At 45.6% G+C, this 20777-nt stretch overlaps 1 long non-coding RNA gene across 1 annotated transcript in view; it reads right to left on the bottom strand.

Annotated features, from left to right (window-relative positions):
- LOC106885342 overlaps positions 1-19345 on the bottom strand; it is a 101074-nt gene extending 81729 nt beyond the window's left edge. The window contains exons 1-3 of the long non-coding RNA XR_001411428.1: positions 19202-19345; positions 17843-17972; positions 11916-11971 (exon numbers count right to left, since the gene is read on the bottom strand). This is a non-coding gene — a long non-coding RNA (uncharacterized LOC106885342). The remainder of the gene's footprint in view (positions 1-11915; positions 11972-17842; positions 17973-19201) is intronic.
- Positions 19346-20777: the final 1432 nt, after the last annotated feature.

Raw genomic sequence — 20777 nt, 5'->3', positions numbered from 1 at the left:
AAGACGATGTTTGCTTTCTTTTCCCATCACAGAGCCATTCAGTACCTCACAAATCTTGGAAAAGTCACAGCACAGAGAGGGGTAAAGTGAAATCCTGAGACTTTACAACTACTGGTTTTGGTGGTGTTTTTGGTTTGGGTTAGTTTTTTGGGGGTTTTTTTGTTGGTTTTTTTTCCCCCTCAAAAGTTGAGGAAGTTAAAACAACTTACACTTGTGCTGCAGGGAGATCTCACTGGGGAAAAAAAACAAAACAAAACACTACACCCCCCCCCGATCTGCTCTTTGTAGATTTTAGTACAACTCTTGGGGAAAAATGTAAGTAAGGAAGAATGGATAAGAATTAAATAAGACAAAGTTAAATTTCCAAAAATCAAATGTAATCAGAAATTTCTGGGAGGTGAGAAGGAAGGAATTTTTAAACAAAAACACGTTTCTTTGTGAATCCACAGAAAAGAAAACCACTTTAATACATCTCATAGGGAATTTTATCTATCTCCAAGCATAGGAGCATGAAAGCTTGTCTGAAGGAAGGGTATGTGTCTGAGCTCTGCCTGTGCTCCCCACTCAGCACCAGAGCTATTTCATCACTGAGGACTGTTCTGTAATCAAGGTAATGATGGATGAGCACACACAAGCCAGAAAGAGAGAGAAAAGTCTGGGCTAAATAAATTAGACGGCTAAAGATGAAAGATTCTCACTCAAGGTCTTCCTACTGGCCCCTGGTGTGAGAAGGGGAAAGAGGCCTCACACTAGGAGAAAGAAAATCAAAAAGGAGAAAGAATTATTGAAAAATAGCAAAATGACATTCAAATAAATTAATTCTGGGGTTCAGAAAAGAACACTGAGCAAGGAGCTAGGGCAGAAGTTTTCCTGTTCATTAAAAAAAAATACCCAAAACAAGAGACAGCTTTGTCTAATAACGTGCCACAAACAAAACATGGCAAGAGCAGCAGTGAAATCCTTCCCTGCTGTGATTGCAGCAGCAGCAATTCCAGAACACATTGGGAGGGCACATATACATTGCATTTGGCTTAATAGCCTGAAAAATAAGTAATTAGTTCCTTTACATTGAGGAAATGATGCATTTCTTAGATGGGGGAGAGAGAGGAGGCAGTTCAGCAATACATTACCACGCTTGCCTGTTTCAATGATCCTCATCAGGGAGGACCATCCCTTTCAGAGCTGCACCCGAGTTTCTCTACTTGTTACTGGCACAGCCCCAAAGATCATTTTGCCAGAGAGTTGTATTTCCACAAGCACATTCCCTCAGAGTAAACCTATGAAAAACTGCATAATATTTACCAAGGAAAAACTTTGTAAATCCTAGAAGGAAATAGGATGGTATTAGCAATTTTCTTTTAATCTCCCTTCAGTATTTATTCACTGTGTTGTCTTGCATTGCTACCTGTAGTTACGCACATTTGCTTTAGCCGTAGCACTGTATAAGCATGCCTTTAAGATGTATACAGCCTTGTCTCTTTTAGTTTTACCCCATGCTAAGGCCCCAGCCATTGTCCGAGGAGAGGTGATATATGACTGAGAAAAACAATGCACCGTATTGAGAAATCAGCAACCAATTTCTGCATGTCAGTATCATACAGTGGGGTCTCACTGCAACACTTAAGTCATGAACATCTTACATATTTTATGTATTCGCACACAAATTTCAAATTACAAAGTTTCAATTACTTTCAGTTATGGCCCGGGGTCTCCACGTGCAGAAACAAAGGCCTTATCAAACCCATCAGGACAAGTTAGGAAGAGAGCAATCAGTTTTGCACCAGTTACACCCATTTTTGAAGTCCCACAGGGATTCTCACACGGAGGGTAAGAGCTGAACCTCCAGTAATAAAAGTTAGGAGTTTCTTTCACGAGGGAAACGTGACACAAGACACCTTTAATCTCACTGCTGCCCCGACCTTTCATGAAATCACTTTCGAGGAAGCTGCAGCAACAAGGCAAAAAACTCAAAGCCTTTAGTGACACAGAAATCTGGATCTTCAAATACCACCACTAGACGTCCCCTTAGCTCCAGCCAACTAAGCACAGGCACTTCTGTAGCCCTGACAGCTTCTTCCAGCCACCCTCCACAACACCAGCAGCCAAGGCAGAGCAGCGCTGGCATACGAGGGCAAGCAGTAGCTGCAAAGACTCTCCAGGGGCTCTACCTACAGCCTCGTGGTTTCCAGACCCTATTAGCTGCACACATGATTTATGTGCTACAGTCATACCCCGTGTTTGCCCAGCAGAGACGTACCTCAAGCATTAGCAGTTGGCTGAGAAGAATGGGTACATTCAAGCCTGGTCGCAGCCTGCCTTCACCTTCTCGGCAGCCCAGGGAAAGCCACTGAGGTGGATCTGCACCAATCCTGATCCCAGCTGGCCTGGAAATTTCCTCTGATACCTTAATTAAGAAGCAGAGGTTCAGCTGGTGTAAGGCAAAGCAGCTGTCAAGGGAGTGAAGCCAGTCTATGCTCTCTGTGAATGACCTTTACCTTTCAGAAGAGAAAATCTTACATTCCCCACATCCTGCCTGTGACATGAGGTTAGATAAAATATATTTAGGAGGCATGACCTGGCCTGTGGCCCGGCTGTCTGACCACAGTAACCGCACTCTTTCCTTATAAACAGGACACTGTTCCTTCTGGGTATCTGTGATTTGCCAATTCAGCTTTATTCAGCTCACTAGAATTATATATATATTTATTTTTTTAAAAAATGAATTTTCCAAAATCAAAGCAATGGCTGTGGAATTCTGTGCAAAAGCACTGATTTTCCTCCAGTTTCCTGATGAAACATGGAAAAATCTGCTGTTGTAAGCCACTTGAAGCGGGTTGTTTAGGTATTCAAAAAAGTATTAACCTGGTTCTCAAGGAGACTTGCCTGTTTGAGAGCTGTGTTCACCTTCCGAGATGGATACTCTTTTGCACCTTATGTCATAGCTCACAAGAATGACATCATTACCATCACTCCAGCCATTTCAAGCTGGAATAGAAGGAACAGTTCAGAGCAGAGGTAAATTCTGCTCTGGCAGAGTGTCAGGAGAATAGAAGAAATGACCCCAGAGAGGATTTTCTTTCTGGTCTCCAGTTAAAACAACCACCATTAATCTCCTCCCTCTTCGTTTCCCCCCCATCATTAACATAAGTGCAATAATCTCTCTACCAACAGGGAATATTGTGAATAGCTCATCATGCAAATTACCTGGACTCAATTATAAATATGCCATCACCACAAGATCACCTGCTGTCTTGCTGTGCCTAGGTATTTCACTGGTGACTCTGGTATGCACCTGTGGTTGCTTACTCCAACCTGAAAGAAGTTGCAGAATTATCTCTGTTCCTGCTCCTGATGGATGATAGATCACAAGCACATATTAAGAAAACACAAGCTCTTTGCAATAAGTCTTCTTATATTCCTTTCACAGTATCCAAACATTGCTACTCATTAAACACTAGCAGTCAGGACACCCTTAGGTGCTTTAAAACTATGCTGGTATGCCATGAGTGGAGTTTTTTGTCCTCCAGTCAAGCCAGAAGGCTTATAAATCACCTTCCAATATGTGAGTTAATTTTCTTGTCTTCTGTGCTCTCTCAGGAATCATAGAATCATAGAATACACATGCTCTACACCAAAGCATGTAGGGCACACATAAAGTGTACACCACGGGGGTTTTGGTGGGTTACGGCAAGAAGTAATAGTCTTTAAAACACAGGAAGGGAGACCTGGGTGAAGTGTGAGGGCCTGTTTTCCAGCAGTAGGGATGATGAAACAGTGGAGTGGAATACCTGGGGATGATGTGGGACCTCGAACCTTGGACGTCCTTGAGGACAGGTCATGAAAGCAGCTCCAAGAGACATTTGCCTGCAGTTGATTCTCTTTCTGAACACACCCCCAGCCCCATCACCTGTGGTACCACAGCTACCACAGCTCCACAGCACGAGCAGTCTGCCCCCTCTGAATAAAGATAAGATATATTCCTTCCGGGGACTGTGACAATAGAAGTTGCAGGAGATGCAGGAGCCCTTTCTCTTTCAGATCTCAGCTGAGGCTATTTTACAAGGACAACTTTCCAATCAAAAAGGGGGTAGGGCTAACCCATTTCTCTGCCAACTCCACCCTCCGTAAGTACATGCCAATGTTTCTTTGGACTTTGTCCCTGAATTAGAAAGGTAACCAGAAGGCATCAGATAAGAAACTGGACACATCAAAATAGACAAACAAAACCTGAAGGACTTTGATAATAAACACACATGGAGTGAAGACACTTTCACATGGATTCCTTACTTCAGCATGTAGGAATACCTACAGTAGGAATTTCATTTTGGAGAACAAAATACAACATTGAGATCTTTATAGCAATCTCTAGCCGCTCTTGCTGAGGCTTTTTGTCCCACACACAGACCACAAGCTCACAGAGGTGTCATCTTCTGGGCACCATAAAAACATAGAACAAGTGCAGGAACACCCTGGATGGTAACGTAATACAAACAGAGATAAGAAGAACACCAGTGAACCAGAACACCAGTGCAAAAGCACTCTGATGACCAGAAAAATCCTGGCTTGCTTCCTAGAAAAGCTGTGGTAGCACCTGAGCCAAAGAGGCCTCCTGGAGCAGAGGACAACGTAGCGTTAGCCAAAATACTTTGGCTAAACAAATCAAATAAGAAGTTCAGCAACATGACAAAGCAAAAGACATGCAGAGAACTACAATTAAAAGATTCAGTTTAAAAGCAATGGATATTCACACCACTGTAAAAGGCTTTTCAAACAAACAATTTAAAACAGTTTAGCTGGTTTAGCTTGTTAGTTAATTTATACAACAGTGTGGTGCTAGCACAGCAAGGCCTGCTCAGAGCACGGGAATCCTTTCACCAGAATGTCTCTCCTTGCAGAAGTCGGCTGGGAGATGCAGTAGTGCTGGTGGAAATGGCTCTGCTGCTTTCCCCTGTGCCCCGTGGAGGTGGTGCAGCTTTGCTGGCTGAAGGATGCCCAGCACGGCACCAGTGGCAGCAGGGCTGCTTCCCCATGTGAAATACGTGCACCCACAGCCATTGACACCAGACTTAAACTTATTCCTAAATCAGTCTGTAATTATGGCTTCCTCTGCATTCACTCTTAAACTGAGTACGGTCGATATCAGATCTGTCCTTCTCTCTTTCTCCCTCTCTCAATCACATCCAGGCACACACATACTAAAAATATATGCAATTCAGTGTTCATTCAGTGAAATTTCTTGGGTTTCCAGCAGACATTCTCCATGGCTACTATCTCCTCTTCAAGTTAAAATATGGCCTTTCACTCTGTCAATTCAGAAAGGTTAGAGTTTTTGCTTTTCCTCCCACTAAGCAAATGAACTGAATTTTCACACCGCAAGCCCCAGCTATATTTGTAACTGCAGCACCACCACACAGGGGAAACAGAGGCTCAACTGGAAAGTCTTTCAGCTCTCGGTGTCAGAGACCAACTCTGCTTGGACCCATGAAAGGAATTATTTTTTTCTTTGAACGGCTCTCTCTCCCACCACCTTGATGCCAGGCTGACATTAGTATTCAAATATGCAAATCTAAGCCAGCCACCAAAACAAGTGTTAAAAACCTCCCTGGGAATAAAAGTGCTGTTTGTATGAAGTCTCGCATCCCTCTCCCACCTTCTTACAGAGGCTGCTCCTGCAGCTGGTGGGATGAGGCTTCTCCTGGTGAGGTGGGAGTGGAAACATGACAGCTTATCGTTACGCACCGTCTTCAGTGTTTTGCTGAGTTAGGAAGGGACAGGACACCAAGCACATTCCCAGGCACTCTGCCAAACTGGGGCCCAAAGGGTAAGCAGAAAGTAATATGCAGGACGCTGAAGTGTCTTTAAAAAAAAAAAAAAAAAGGCACCAGATGGTCAATGAAATGATCCAGAACAGGGGAATGTGTATGAACATTCCAAATTCTGCTTTAACACCTTATTAAATGTATAAGGACCTGTGTCTTAGGAGCGGGCTGCATTCTGTGAGAGCCACATCAGGCTGAGATTTTGCAAATAATCCATCTCCTCCAGAGTCCCCGGTAAAGCCACCACTTCAGTGCCTGAGCGTCCCTCTCCTTCCACCCCAATCATTTTATTTTTTTTTCCTGATTAAGCTTACTTCCACTACTGTTAAACACCAAATTACCACAAGCGGGTTTCTCTTTGTTTGCTTTTTAACTGCAGCCTCACACAAGGCAGCGCGCAAACCCTAAGGAAAGGCATTTGTCCGCCGCTGCGGGTCAACGCCGCGCTTTAACAGAGAGCAGCTTTGTAGAGGGGGAACAAGGCTACTGCAGTGTGCTCCGGGGCTTGGGCTTCCTACAGCCAGCACCGGGTCTCTGTTCTGCCTTAATGAACGGCTGCTCTTCATTCACCCATCGGGGTGGTCCAGTGGGACGGGCCACCGTGGGACAATCCAGAGGGGAAGCACCACACACAAAGTCCCTCCGCTTGTTCTCCGCCTGAAGAAGGCTGGGGAAACCCGTCCGTGCGCGTCACGGGACTCGGGGAGTCATACGGCATCGTGTAGGGTCCATGCTGTTCGGTTCCAAGGCACAGCGGGCAAGAAAAGGGCCTTGCTTCTCGGAGAAATGAGCTCTTTTATAGCCAAGAGGCGGCTGTTACAAAAGCTGCGTCCCTTCAGCAAGGGACTGCAGAAGAGCTTTTGGGCCATCACGAGTTTTTCCTCAAATATGAGGAAAAATTTCTTCACAGTGAGGGTGACAGAGCTGCCCAGGGAGGTTGTGGAGTCCCCTTCTTTGGAGATTTTCAAGACCCGCCTGGATGCAGTCCTGAGTACCATGCTCTAGCTCTAGGCAATCCTGCTTCAGCAGGGGAGTTGGACTAGATGATTTCTATGGTCCCTTCCAACTCTAAGAAAATTCAGTGAAATTCAGAGGCCTTCTCATCTGGTAGGACACACAAGAAGCCACCCTCCCATGCAAGCTAATGTTCCAGTGATTTCCATTCAGCCTTGGCAGTCACTTAGCTATTTAATAAGAATACATTTCTAATATTTGAACACTGAAATGAAATTTCAAATGTCAGAAATTTCCGTGCTCCCATCCTTGCTTTTTTTTTTTTTTTTTTTTCTGCAGAGAAGCATGCATTTGTTCTTTAAGAGATGACAAGCTAAAATCTTGCTATAAGGAACCACACACCAATGTAATAGGAAGGAGTCTGGGTACAGTGAGACACAGCAGAGATGGCCTGAGGATCACTGTACAAAACCAGGTCCAGAAGACCTGTTTCAAGGGAAATCTGTTCCTCTTCACCTTCTGGAAAGGAACCATGGTTTATCAAGCTTTGTCCAGGCATGATTTTCTACAAGTTTAAACACCGTATCACACACTGTTTTGAGGAGGTATGAAAATGGTGTATTAATTTCAGCCTGCTCTTAATTGATCTACCTAAGATACAATAACTCAAAAGTCAATTATTTAAAAAAAATAATTAATCCACCATCATGCTGAAACAAGAGTAGAGGCATTTGCACTAGTTTACTGGAAACATGATCAAAGACACAGCTTTAATTAAAAGGGTATAGTTCCTTTTTACATAAGCTTGCAGAGACAGCCTTGCCTAAGGAAAGGTGATGGGGACAGGGGGCTGAAGTCCAGCCCAAAGAAAACCTGGCTGTGTGGCTGTGAGGATTTTTGCTGCTTTCCTTCTCTTCTAGCTGTCCATCCCGCCTGGGAACATCACTCCTTGCCTAAGCACACGTGAAGAGTCAGCCATCCTTATGGCCCGTCCTCCCTGCGCTGCAGCTTCACCGGCCTCGGGACAGCCTCAATCAACTCCTATTTTTCCTCTCTCCCTTGAAAGAGCACATAAAAGCCTCTCCAAAGCCAGTTACCAAGCAGAAACGAAGCTGAAACCCCAATCAGAAACATTGCCACGCGCCAGATTATTTACAGGCTTGGGAGAAAGAAGTGCGAATACATACCCAGTGATTGCTCTAGCCTTTTAGTTTCTATTTTCTTACCTTTTTGTTTTGGCACGAGAAATAACCAGCGTGTGACTGTAAGATCAGGATATCTCTAGTTACAGCAGCATCTAAGAAGCGTTGTTCTAGTAAAACGATATCGTGTACGAGCCATGCTATATAAAAAGCAAAGGAGGCACAGGGCGCCGGATAGGAAACACTGCAGACACAGTGATGGCCACGCTAGCCTTAAGTGATGATGCCCCAGCTACAGATCCTGCTCCAAAAGCAGGATGCTAGCCCACAATAAACTTGGCACTGCCAGGGCAAAACTCTTATGGTTAGCCAAAAGAGTCAACGCAGCCCGGGTCCGTAGGCAGAGCTGGTACCTCCCTCTGTGTTGCAGGGGGCTCCGGTGCCTGATAGACCTCTACTGCAGGCAGATGAGACTGTGCTGCCCTGCCAACATCAGCCGTAAGGTAGAGGGAGAGTGAGTGGGTTGTCATGACCCAAAAGTCTGGGAGACAACTGCTCGCCCTGCTCCCTGCCCAGCGTTCCGGCTAGCACAACACAAAAAGCCACTTCTTTGTTTTTTGTAGGTGTTTGTACAAGATTTCCCCTCTTAGAAGTGTTCCTTTCTCATCTTTTCTGCTTGCCTTGAATCCTCAAAGTATTGAGTTTCACCTGGTTTCAAAGAAGCAGCAAAAAATCAGCGTGGGTTCGTTAAACAGAGAGGAGACTCCCCAGAAGGTTCATAAACCTTTCACGAAGCTGGCCAGAGCTTCAGCAGAAAGCCGGAGTGCCTGAAAACAACTTGTCTGCTTTCCCATTTCATTAGGAGACTCTTGCACAGCTCTAACGCTGATATTGCAGCACAGACCTTTTGAAGCTGCTGCTTGGCATGTGCTTTCTGTTTATTTTCTAATAAAAAAAGAATCATATGCACTAAGTTTTCTAAAAAGCAACTGTACCGGCACTCAGCCACAGGGAAAAAAACTGTAAAAGTCCCTGATGCTTTCCGTTCACATTAAATTCAGTCAGCTTTGTTTACAAATGGGGCTGACCTCTTATTTAATTAACTTTTTAAAGGAATAAAATCTGGGAAAGTTTATTAGTCCGCTGTGGCAAATACATTCTCCGAGCAACAAACAGGCCTCTGATCCCTTTTACTTACATCCAGACGTTTCAGAAGTGGTTGAGTAGATGTTTTCCAGTTTTCAGTTAATGGAGGGCTGATTGGGATTTATACACTGGATCCTGTTCCCATTAAAATTAACAACCAAATCCCCGCCGGTATCACTAAGAGGCAGAGTGAAAGAAGAGTGCCCAAAACCATGTGCTCCTCTCAAAAATCTCAGCTTTTTCCACAAACACAGCCAGCTTAAAGTTTCCCTGACCCCACTAATCACATTTCTATAAAATCATCACTGTAAAAAAGTGCAGAAGTTTACCAAAACCTCTCAGGAAAACCCTAATTTACTTATATGTGTATATATATATATTTTAAATTCAAGTTTCTAATTATATTTGCACAAAAGACCATAAGATGTTGTATAGAGGTATAACCAAACAACAGCTGTCTTCATCCAACCCCCTTTGCATTCCTAGAAGTGATGGGAAGCACTTTATGGCAACTTTTTCCCAGGAGAAGCATTTGAGTTGCCGCAAGTTCCCATCCCCAGGGAAGGTCTGGCTGGTGAGAAGCAGGATGAGCCCCAGCAGCCACAGGGATTACGGGGGAGAAGATGAAGGAGAAAGTTTAATTCATTGTTGTAACAAATTTCAGCAAAGACTTGAATTTCTGTCTCCTACATCACACCCAGGTGCTCTCCTCTACTGATTAAGTTAATCACCATTTGTTTTCTCATGTTTCTTCTCACTTTCTGGGTCTTTAAACATTGGTCAAGATGGGAGCAGCCCCATCCAGCAAGTTCACAGAGGTGGGGGCTTCAGGTCTATATTCAGGTCTACCCCAGCTGTGATTTGAAGCCAGTTGCCTCTTCACCTTCCTCCCCACCAGACAGGGCTATATCTCCTGAAATCTCCCCTCCTTGGGTTTCTTCCCACCATCATTTATAAAACTCTCCTTTTGCTTTGATGAAGAATGAAAACCAGACGTGCCAATCCTGAATTTTTCATGAGAAAATCCCCCACCACCATTTCCTGCCGACCCCAGTTGTTGCCTTATTAACATGTATGTATTTCAGGGGTATAGGCTGCCTCAGCAGTAGTGGAAATTTAGGTAGGAATTGTGGAGCAAGGGCACAGCATGCAACACAACAAGGATCGAGATAAGGTAAGGAGAAAATTGGGACTATCAATACTGGTACAAATTTGTTGCTATGGTATATATGATGACTTCTGCAGAACAGAAGGTATTTCCAAAAATGAAATTGTCCTGAAGGGAACAGCGAATGAAGAAAGTGAGCAAAGGAGGAGATAAAACGCAGAGATTTCTAAAAGAAAAGGACCTTAAAAATACAATGATGGGGCAGACTCCAGTCAATTTAAATACCAGCCTGCAATAAACTCCGTGTAACAGGATCCCTGAACACAGCCCAGCTCTGAGGGAGGTTTCAGCTCCACTTTCCAGACCTATCTTTTCAACCTTGTCTCTGTCACATAAACGAACTGAAATGAACATATGTTTTTAAGTTTGTTTCTAAAATAACCAGAGCGAAGCAGAAAGACTGCGCTGCCCACACCAGTCTCCCCCCGCCTTCCTCAGGGGAAAGAGCGGAGAAAAACCATGACTGTTAGTCACATCAGATGAAGTGCTACAGCGACGAGGATTTATACAAAACAGAGCCCCCCCAAAAAAACCCCAGGGCTGCTGGGTCCCAGCTGTGGGCAAACAACGAGCCGTGCGTCCAGGCGGTGACGGCAGGCCAAGATCCCCTCAGCCCCAGCCTGGCTGGCCACCCCGTGGCACACATCAGCCCTGTACGTGTGCCAGAGGTCCCCAGGCACGTAGCAGGGACACGTCCCCCTTCTGCAATGTGCAAAGCTGAGGATGGAGAGCATCCTGTAAATGGGCCGGGCAGGAGGGGCAAGATATTGCTGCCCTGGCCTTTGTAGAGACAGAGGCAGACCACGTCCAAGGGACTGTAAGTATCAAGGAGAGATGCCTTTGCCCTTCGGAGGATGCTACAGCAGCCCGAGAGGTGCCCCAACAGGCTCCTTTCTAAAGGGCAAGGAGTTCTAATTACAGTTATTTCTAAACCCCTTTTCAGTTGTTAAGAGACATGTGTGGATCTGGCAGGGAATAAACACAAGCAGGGAATAAAGAGAGGATGAAATCAGCTGTTTCCTGGTAAGAGAGGAGACAGTTAAAAGAGTGTGCACACTTTTCATTTTGATTGATCCCAACAAAAGCAATTTCTGTTTCAAAATCAAAACGTGAAGGAAACTGTCACAACAAAGTTATCTAGTCTAAAAAGCTGTTCTTTACCTTATCTTATTCCACACTCAGCAGACACCGTAACTTCAGGGGTGCTTATTTTATTTCCAAGCGTGTATCCCAAGGGATAGGTTTGCACCTTGTGAAGAAGATAAGGAGAGCACAGGGGTCTGGAAGCCTCCAACCTTTTATTCCCAGACTGTCTGTTGGCTCATGATGCAAGAAACTCAAGGCAAATCCTATGCCCAGCATCAATGATTTTCTGTAGTTCCTCTGCATATTTCTCATATTGCTGCAAGTATATTGTTACCTAGAAAAACCAACCGTGACTGTGTCAACGTCCACTTGTCTCCTTTCACCCTAAACACCAAGACCTGCAGAGTCTTTTCCTTTCACAGGGTTGCTTGTTCCTTGGAAATCCAGGCTGAATGCTCTCCATGGAGAAAAAAGGAAATTTACACCCATGTCTACAATAAGCAGAACAATATAGCTGAAACGGCAGCTTGGCTTATCATGAAAGCAAATTTTCATGAAATTCAGACATATAGACTATCTAGTAATTATTATTACACTCACAGAATTGTTTTCTCATTTCTCAGTCTGGAGACTCGATAGTTTTCAGTAAGAAATATCTGAAAGAGAAATCATCAAATTAGCAAGAGAAATCAATCCCTCTTGTCTAAAACGTCACTTACTGAGGTTACGAGGAAGATTTAAAATACCACTATAAATGAAGGAAGCTAGGAAAAATGATTTTTCACTTTGGAGCATTTCATTTGTTGCCTGCCCATAACAGTACTGTACATAACAAGCTGAAGTGCTGTGACAATAGAAGCATCAGCAGAGCATATGTAGTTATTTTTTTTTTAAATTATTGAAAATGTCGGGATCTACCACTTCAAAGGTGCTTTGACAACAATGGAAAAAAAATTACTTTGCAAAATTTTAAAAATCTCAAATGGCAATTTCTCTTTAATTGGTTTTAAAACATTTAATAAAAGTTTTATGGTACAGTCCTACCCTAGGGCCACCACTAATCCCTTATGGCTACAAGAGATACCAAGTAACCTATGGAAGCCAGAAGAGAACATTTTGTCCCTTTTTCCCACCTATTTCTCTTTACTAAACTAATTACACAAGATTTAATAAATCATCTCAGAAAAAGAAATTGCTCCAAGTTCTCCTTTCTTGTTATGACAGGCAGCCCCGTCTCTGCCGCAACTGTTTTTTTCAGTTTTATGCAAAGGAAGAAATTGTTTGTCTGCCTCCATTTCCTAATTCCGAAGTGGATCACTACCATCTGATCTGCGGAGAAGCTACACAATGAGGAGGTTTAACATTGTGCTGCCTCATTGCACAAGATGACACGAGGCACGGAAAAGCAGTGGGGTAGAAGGACAGGCCTTTCATAAAAGGGAGCTATTTGGGCATAAGCTTGAATAAACCTGACAATGAAGTCTAAACGGGCAAGCTGGTATGGAAGACAAGAGATAGGCTGGTAGAGCTTGGCAGAGTACAATAAATGTGTTTCACAATACATCAGGAGGTTTCCCAATCCGCCAATGTTCATGTGAACACCAAAAATTCAGAGGCAATGTGGGAAAAGAAAAGCAGACGATGAAAAAGGAATTTTTTTTCCCTCCATTGCAGAGCAGACAAAACCAATGCCCGTTACAAATTGAGAGGGTATTGAGAGGGAAAAACCACCTTGTAGTCAACATGTAACACCTTGGTACTAAATGTGCAATGAAGAGTCAAATGCAGCTGTAAGTCCCCCCAGCCCCGACAAAACCTCTGATCAGAACACACATATACTCGTGTGGGACCTCACTTTCTTTGGCAGCACCACTCTGGCCCCCCCAGCACTGCCCTCCTCCTCGGGCAGAGCACCTCTGGCACACCAGCTCCAGGAAAACCAGCAAAGCTGAGCTTATCTGGCCTTTTAAAGCACTCTGGCACACTTTAAAAAGCATGCAGGTAGACTACAGCGTATCAGTGGGATGCTTTAAAGCCTGCTCTTCCAAATCCCCTGTTCTGCTCACAGAGAGCGTTGCCCACTAGCAGCTGGCACCAGCAAAACCCACAATTGCATCTCTTTTTAAAGCATTCACAGGAAATACCTGCAAGCAAAGAAACCAGCAGGTCGTCAGACTTGACCTGCAGGGCTCTCTTTACAAGCTAATAGCTTCCTCCTCCTGATGCTGGCTCTGGCCCAAGTGAGAGGTACTTCAAAGGAGGAGTCTCCCCATTAGGGGCTGGAAGCTTGCAATCAATGGGGACTGGCCACTTTGGGACCCTCATCTCCCAGCCTGTGCTGCTGTCACCCTTTTCAACAGTAAAAGACAAGAGAAAGAAACTGCAAGTGCCTGTACCCTGCTGTCTTATCTCAAGAACATTTGCCAGGTGGTGTGCTGCAGAAGAATGTTGCGTGTTTTGCAGGCTGTCCTGACAGCAAGAAGGTGCCAGCGCTGCTCTGCTGCAATTAGTCAGAGGTGTCTGCTTGTTGCTGGAGGCAAGGAAAGAAACAAGGTGTCAGGGAGGCTCTTAAAGCAGGTGACACGGAAAACAGCTGTTCATCCAGCACAAAGAAGTAAAAGGATCATTCATTAGAGCTGAAGCAAGAAGACCTCCTGTACAGCCCTGAGGTGGACCCACGGGAGCTGTGTGAGGTTACCTGTCAGGCAAACATGGGAGAGGACTGGAAGAGTAGTGGTGTACTGAGGTAAGGTGAGCTTGGCCAAGCTCTATATTAAAAGGAGACAAGAGAAATCTCACGTTTTTGGAAGGTGCTGGGATCTGGTGACGCTCCTTACTCTGTCCCACGAGCCTGATTTGAAGTAAGGGACTCGCGTGCGGGCATGGCCCTCTCAGTGAGTCACTACCAATGAATCAGAGGGGAAAAACACCTCCAACCCTCAAACTCCATAAAACACTTTAGTCATAGGACATGGGCAGCATCAACATCTTCCCACGGTGGCTCTCCTTCTTTTGTGTGAGGAAGAGAGCTGACATGGAGGGAGCAATCACGGTTCCTCCAGTCCCCCGGCCTCTGTAAGCCACAGTGGCTGTGGACACATGGCCATCTCTTCTCGGGCTGTCCCTTCTGCCACCACTGACTCAGAGCCAGGAGCAATGCAGAAGGTATTTTCCACCGGCATCAGGTGGATGGCATACCGAAAACCACCAAGTCGGGGCTGAGATTTGCAGGATGCCAAAGGAAAGGGCTTCGTATTGGCCAGGATCAAATAGCAGGCCAGACGAAATGAGGTGAGGTATGAGGACACTTACTCAGGGCCAAAGGTTAATGCCTCCCCACATGACAAGGGTCGGTATCTGAGGAATCCAGAGGCCACCATGCAGCTACTGACCTTTGCCCGGGGACCTGAGAGACAGTGCTCACCAGCTCCAGCGTTGTCCGTGTGCCATAGCAGAGACAGTCTGGAGCAGAAATTGAGATACTGTTGCTAGAAGAAAGTGATAACATCTGTAAACAGATCCCCGGGGGGGAAAAAAATAAGCCAGCTTGTGGCTTGGTTTGTTTCAAGCCCTGCTAACACTGAACTCCAGTGTGAGGACAGTGCCGAAAAGACAGCAGGCTCATGAGACAGTGCCTGTGAAATGACTCTGGTAAAGGACTACAGGGTTACCTTTCTGGAGGATTAGGATTACCTTTTCAAACAGAGCATCTCTTTTCCCTCTCCTGATAGCCCCTGGTCCTCCAAAGGAGCTCCAGGTCCTCCAGAGGGCTTTTCAGCCCATCAGCAGCGCTCCCTGGAAGCTAATACCCTGAAGGTATTTAAGAAACATGTAGACATGGCTCTTCAGGGCATGCTCTAGTGCCCAAGATGATTGGTTTGTGGGTGGGTGTGACGTGGTGGGGTGTTGTGTGTGTTGTTGGTTTGTTTTGTTGCGGGTTTTTTTTTGTGGTTGGACTCGATGATCTCAGAGGTCCCTTCCAACCACGATGATTCTGTGATTCTGTAATAGAGCACCTGAAATGGACCCCGAAGGGAAAAAAGGTACAGTCTAAAGTGTGGGCCATATTGCTGGTGCCAGCCACCCTCCTGTTGTGCCGTAGGAGATGCGGTGGTGGTGCATAAACAGCCCGGCCAATTTTGGCTCTCGTCGTTGTGAGATTTCGCTTCCTCTCCTCCTCCTGGGCAAGCTCTCCCATGTGGCTGGTACGGCATCCACCGCAGACGCATTTGGCTACTACAATCCAAACAGGAGGGGGGCTGAAGTGCTGAGCCAGCACTCGCTATTTGCACAGCCATCCCGCCCCGGCGCTGGCACCCCGCGGCTCCTGGAGCAAGCCTGGCTTCCAGGTGATGACACCGCAGCCCTGGGCACCATGCCTGCCTCCCAGGTGGCATGGGGACAGGGACAGACCGGGACAGCCATAGCCAGGACAGCCTGTGGGTAAGCCCCCCGTGCCTTGCCACGGTGCAGAGCCTGGATCTGCAGCGGCTGGAAGCAGTGGGAGGATAATCTGGAGCAGCTGCTGGCATTCCTCCTCCACCCTAGAAGCAACCAAAGCCCAGCGGTGGCTTGACTTTCCCACTGTTACTAGAACCAATGGAATAGCACCTAGGAATTTTCCTTTTATCACAGCCATAGCCACAACACGCTTATACGAAGCAGAAGGGATAAGTGACACAGCTGCCAAGTATTTTCCTAATTTTCTCCACAGGCACAAGAGGTAGGCACATTTTCTCCCTGTCCTCATGCTCTCCCTAAGGATCCAACAGAAGTGATGTACCAGTGCTGGAAAAGAGGGCCAAGATGAGGTCTTTGGAGGTCAGGTACTGCTTTTTGGGTCTTGCAGTGAAGAGCTTCATTGAAAGTGCACGTATGTTATACACCCATTACCACCAAGCTGTAAGTCAGACACAAGTTGAAAGCAAACTTCGGGCCTTCAAAGAAGGACCTACCAAGAACAAGTCCTCAGCAGGCATAAAAATTGTTTAAATAAACAAGAGCATGTCACTTAAGTGTTTAATTGTTTGCAAAGTAGTTTACATGCACCAGCATGAGCTAGGGGAAAAAAGTGTTTGCACAGAAACTAAGAAGGCCCATTATATCGCACTTCCCAACAAAGCCCAGACTGTTATCCCGGCTGTGATCAGCCTCATTGTGCAACAAACACGATCAAAGGGAAAAGACCACAAATGCTTCCATGCAAGAGACCCCTTGGCCACTAAGGGAGGGGATCACACAGGTGGTATAAGGTACCACTCATCTCATTGAGTGTTCTTGATGACTATGCCATGACATAAGTCATGATAATTGGAATCTGAGAATAAAGAGTAAGAAGATGCTGCAACATTTCTTCCAGAGAAGAAGAGTTCTCCAGTTCAGTTTATATCATTTGTTTCCACATTGAAAAAAATAACAAGAAAATAAAACACCTCACTTCATTTATAGTCCCCCTGCAAAACACTACACAGACCTTATTTCTTAGACTTAAAAAGTAAAACTAGAATTAGTTTATCACGTTTAATGGTAAAAAAGGAAAAGAAGTATCAATCATGACACATGCTACCAAAATCTCTAAGCTAAATCGTTGAAAATATGCATTATAAATAGATATTCCACATGCACAACGGACACATGCTAGTTTATGTGAGTTATTAAAGGACTAGGCTGAAAATATGCAGACTTTAAGACCGTGTTTTAAGAAATTTTAACTAAAAACACATGCAGGGTATGCATTCTAGCAGATAATTACACATAGAGTAGAGGACGGCTCATACAGAAAGTAGAAACTGTGTGGTAACATGCACTTTTTATCTAATAGAGAAATACATGTATTATAAAAGCACTTCCTATTTTCCTTTTTAGAAAAGCTAATTTTCAGGCACTACAGGTCACCCACCTCTAGAATCTCACTAATCTAATCTACAATGTGTAAACACACCCAGATTTACAAGATCTAAGAGAATACTATTTTTAACATCTTCCCTTGTCTAAAACAACTGCTTGTGGGGGAAAAAAAAAAAAGGGGGCAACTCGCAAATCTCAGAGAAAACTTGAAACCTGGAAGATGATGAGGCCAGTCCTTCCCAATTGACAACAACTTCTCATTTCCATCTTTTATCCTCCAAGAACTGGGGAGGCTATATTTAAAGGCCTCACACATTTTCTCCTGTTACCAGGATACTCAGCAATTTGAGATAAAATGAGTAGAAGGGTGACCTCTTTAAAAGATTCCTGACAAGTTTTGTTCAGGTAAAGAGGCCGTTAAGTACTTTCTTTACCTGAGATTTCGGTATTTTTTTAACAGTAAGAAACCTCAGATGCCTGATCTACTTCTCCTGTAACAACTTTTATCTGACTTTTCTTTATATTTCTTAAGCTACTTTGTTTGGGGGGGTGGACAGACACGGACAGACCCCACATTTAAGTATAAGATGCTGTTTTTCAAATCCCTACTCTTTACTTGTCTAAGATGACTAACGTAGCAATAAATCTCTGTGCCATCGATCCAAGAATCGTGAACCTACCTTAGCTGCTTTTGAAGGTGTTTTTGTGTGCGTGACAGGCTTCACTAGAGACGGTAAACTTGCGTCGATAGGATGGTAATTCTCATTACTTGCTAGTAAGGCCAGGCTGAAACCTCATTGTTTTTGTTTCCTAGAGAAAGAACTGAGATCACATCTGCATTTTATAAAAGCTCCTGAATAGTTGCTGATCAACAACAACCAGCAGCCAAAGCTCTGCCTCTAGAAACTTGCATTGTTCTGCCGTTGGAGCTGCTAGATACTGCGTCTTCGTAAAAAGTCTGGTTAAGTCATTTAAGCTCCAAAACCAAATGTACTCTCCTGAACAACTAGCAGAAATTGTTACTAACAAGAATTATATGCAACAGCCTCTGGGCTGCATTATTTGGCTTCCTTTGTTCTTTAAAGGGTACACACAGTCAGCTCAAAACCTGCTAGTATTTCTAGGTTCTACGAAATAAGGCTATTTTGAGCTAGCAACTCAGCTGTAAATGGAAAAAGTACATTTTCCTATCTGTTTTCTAGGGTTTAATATAAAATCTGCAAAGGCATTAAAACAGTTGGGTAGGGAGCCAGAGCTGCTATGGGAATTTAGGAGTCGCATGTGTAAAAAGTGCTCGCGGTATTTGCTGTGGGTTAAAGCGTGGGGCTGGGGGGAAGGACTTGTAAAACCCTCTGCCTCTCTCCAGTTTCTCTGACAGGCACATTAGCTGCATTTTATAAGGACTGATCTAGCAACGGATGTAGAAAAGAGGTGACTTTTGCCCGTTACCCCACAGCTCTGTCGCCCCCGACCCTGCCGAGTGCTGGGGGCTCCTGCCTGTAGCAGGGCTGAGGTGCCAGGAGTGCCCCACTGGGGGTGACAGACCACCTGGCCCGACTGTTCCTAGAAGCAGGAGTTGTTCTCCTGCCCAAGCTCCCTCTTCTGTGAATTAGGGCGAGCCCGTCAATCCCCCTTCCCCAGTTGCTGTTGAGGAGGGCTATCACGTAACAGGCCAGAAAACGGCTGCCAGAGAGGCTCCTTGAACTCGCTCATTGCCCAGGACGGGCACCGCAGACACAGTCGTGCTTTGCTCAGCCCGGGATCACGTGCAGCTCAGGGCACGCGTTGCCCCGATGCCAGAGCACATGAGCGAGCTGGATGTGCTCTGAGCCTGAAGCAAACGAGTGAGCTGTGCCTCCCCCACAAGCTGCTGGATTTGGGAGAGATTATGGAAAAGCGGGTTCTGGGGTGGACTCGGAGCATGAGAGCTCAGGGGTAGGAATCCACCTTTGGGCAGCAGGGCCTCTTCATGGGATACTAATACTGGGCTGGAAATGGGAAGGTGTCTCAATGCCCACATCAGACTCTTCTGTACTCACCCCATTTCCATCTCTCTCCATGCTTTTGCTCCTCTGTTGGAAATAACTTCAGAACAAGGACTGTAGCTCAGAGATGTGGCAGTCTGTTCCACGCGCTGGCATCGACTTGTCCTCCTACAAACACACAGAGTGTGCTTAGGCACGGTTGGCATGGAGGGAGAGCTTCTCCTGTAGCAAGAAAATGGTAGCCAGTTACATGGGAACAAGAGGGAGGCTTGGAGGAGGTCAGTGGGTTCCCTTCCTCCACCTTACCTGTAAATACCTGCCCCTGCAGGTACCCACAGCTTACAGTAACATGGGGACAGGGTCTAGCAGGTCCAGGCTGCCCACAGGAACTACAGCCTGGCTCCAGTTTGCCCCAGTTTCCCCCCTTAGACGAGAACCCAGTCACCTTACAGATAGTCCTTTCCATTGTGCTGTCCAGGTGAAGCACAGGCTGTTAGAAACACTTTGGCCACCCTCAGCCCACCTCCCAAGGAGCATTTTACACCACAACATGCCACCTTTGTCCTGTAGGATGTCCTTGCTATCTAGCAATTTTTGGGCAGGGATCAAGTAGACTTGCACTTAGTCACTAGCTGCTCGGCACATTCCTACCAGTAAAAGTGGCAATTTTTCCATCTCCACTGGAGATCCTCCATAACCTGAAATGCTAAAAGCGTCTATTGGTAGTCTGTTTTCTAGGTAGGTCCCCAGCCTTAACAGCTACTAACCCTTTCCCCAAATGCAAACTAGAGCACACCTATTGATTTCAAGAACCCTGCACAGATAACTTATCATGATGGATCCATTAACCCCTCTTGGAATTGCATAACCTGCTGAACTATTACCACGCACAGATAGCTAAGTGGGGTATTAGAGGAGATAAAACAATCTGCCCAGCAAAGGACATTGTTATGGCTGAGGAACAATGTTTGCTGAGGGCTTAATTTCAGGTTGACTGAGGAAGACATATAAGACTATATAGTTCAAAATTAAACGGGGAGGACTCAGCGTAGACACAGTTGCAGGACACAAAATAGCTGGGTCAGGACAGGCAACATCATTGCAGGGTAGTGTAAAGGCATAGCCCTGGGCGTTTTACTATGATCAGAAAGGGCAGCAAAAGCCAGGCATTGAATTTCATAAAGGGCATTTTCCCCTTCTGGGAGTATCAGTGATAGGAAATACATACATTTTTTCCACAGCGGAGCAGAACCAGGCTGTGAGGAACCTGAGCCCATTGACTGTAATTTGGGCAGAGGAACTATTCATCAGTCTCCTGCCTGGGATTTTCTTCATGACTCCCTTGCCCCTGCAGCAGTGCTTTTCAACCTGTGGCCTGCAGCCTTTGGAAACGAGAGGTGGAGACTGTCCCCGGAGGACACGAAGTGTCCTTGGTGACCCCGAATTCGGGGTTTTAAAAAAAAGGGATTTACACCTCTGTGGGAAAAGATCCAAGCCCTGCCACGGGAAGCCCGTTGCCCGCTGCTGAGGGCGGGGGGGGAGCGGGGGGGCCGGGGGGCAGACACGGCGGCGGGCAGGGGCTGGACCCCTGGCCGGGAACTGCGGGCAGGGCGGCCCCGAGGGGGTCCCC

Source organism: Calidris pugnax, unplaced genomic scaffold (assembly GCF_001431845.1).
Source record: "Calidris pugnax isolate Ruff unplaced genomic scaffold, ASM143184v1 scaffold1, whole genome shotgun sequence".
In the NCBI taxonomy this organism is placed as follows: Eukaryota; Metazoa; Chordata; class Aves; order Charadriiformes; family Scolopacidae; genus Calidris; species Calidris pugnax.
Note: the sequence above shows the minus strand (reverse complement) of the source record. Positions and strands in the feature narration are given on the sequence as shown.